Raw genomic sequence first — 1,272 nt, forward strand, 5'->3', positions numbered from 1 at the left:
TAAGAAGAAGAAGAAGAAGAAGAAGAAGAAGAAGAAGAAGAAGAAGAAGAAGAAGAAGAAGAAGAAGAAGAAGAAGAAGAAGAAGAAGAAATGATTGTATACAATTTACCACGCAATTGATACTTGTTTACATCTTATTTTGGAGGCAACACTGCTTCGACTCCACCTACCAGAGCCTACCCGAGCTGACTGGGACAGAACATTACAGCATGACGAGGATCAATCTCACGTTTTCTGAGTGCAGAGGTGAAAAGACGCAGGTAAAGAAAAGTAGCCTCACACGTAGTCTACCCAATGATTATGATAATATTTTGTGGTAGTGGTAGTCTCAATATAAACAGCACATTCATGCGAGAAATGCGAGAAGACTTTGTCAAAGACTAAGCCAATCAAGTTTAAAAAAAAAAAAAAAGCTGGAAAGATCAATTGTGGCGACAGAGTTGTGGTTCATGAGACGCGTGCTATGTATCCCATGGACAGCTAGAAAAACAAATGAAGAAGTGTTGGTTGAAGCAAATTGCAGCTGACAGCTTATGACGAATATAAGAAAGCGACAGGCAAATTTCTTCGGACACACAATACGGAAAGAAGTATTGAAGAATATTGTAACAACAGGCAAGTTTGATGGAAAGAGAGGCAGAGGCAGACAGAGGGAAAAGATACTGGACAAGATGACAACATGGCTAGGAGCAGCAAGAACAACAGACACTATTGCTCCAACGCAAGACAGAGTGAAGTGGAGGTCCATGATCGCCCATGTCAGTCGGCAAGGCACCGGATGATGATGGATGTCCATGTACGAAACTGCCCCTTTCCGTTCCCATTTCTACCGCATCGCGAGCAGTTGTAGAATCTCTAGAAATATACGACATGTAACTACTTTTGAAGTAATCACAAAAGCGGCGAAAACTGGGTTTGAGACAGGTGAGGGCATTAACGTCCCATGATCGGCGAGCACTCTAGCAGTCCAATGGCGTTGCGAACGCCTTGAAGAAAATAATTAGATATTCTGAGCCTTTTGTTTTTGAAAAGGCAGCGTTCCAGAATTAGCAGCACAGATCGAAAAGTGCGTACGGGTCTTTGTTCCAGGGTCTTACGACTTTATTGATTCTCGGTATTCTAGCAGCAGTAGCAGCCTTGTTCGTTTGTCTCTTCATGACATCTTTGCACTCCCACACATCTGCTCATTAAAAAACGAAGAAGAAGAAGAAGAAGAAGAAGAAGAAGAAGAAGAAGAAGAAGAAGAAGAAGAAGAAGAAGAAGAAGAAGAAA

General features: G+C 41.8%; 1 protein-coding gene across 1 annotated transcript in view; it reads right to left on the minus strand.

Moving 5' to 3' along the window:
- The window catches only part of PC2 (prohormone convertase), a gene marked incomplete at its 5' end in the record, with an annotated part of 77,431 nt that overhangs the window by 2,266 nt on the left and 73,893 nt on the right, over window positions 1–1,272 (minus strand).

Source organism: Aplysia californica, unplaced genomic scaffold, assembly GCF_000002075.1.
Source record: "Aplysia californica isolate F4 #8 unplaced genomic scaffold, AplCal3.0 scaffold00143, whole genome shotgun sequence".
NCBI classification, from domain to species: Eukaryota; Metazoa; Mollusca; class Gastropoda; order Aplysiida; family Aplysiidae; genus Aplysia; species Aplysia californica.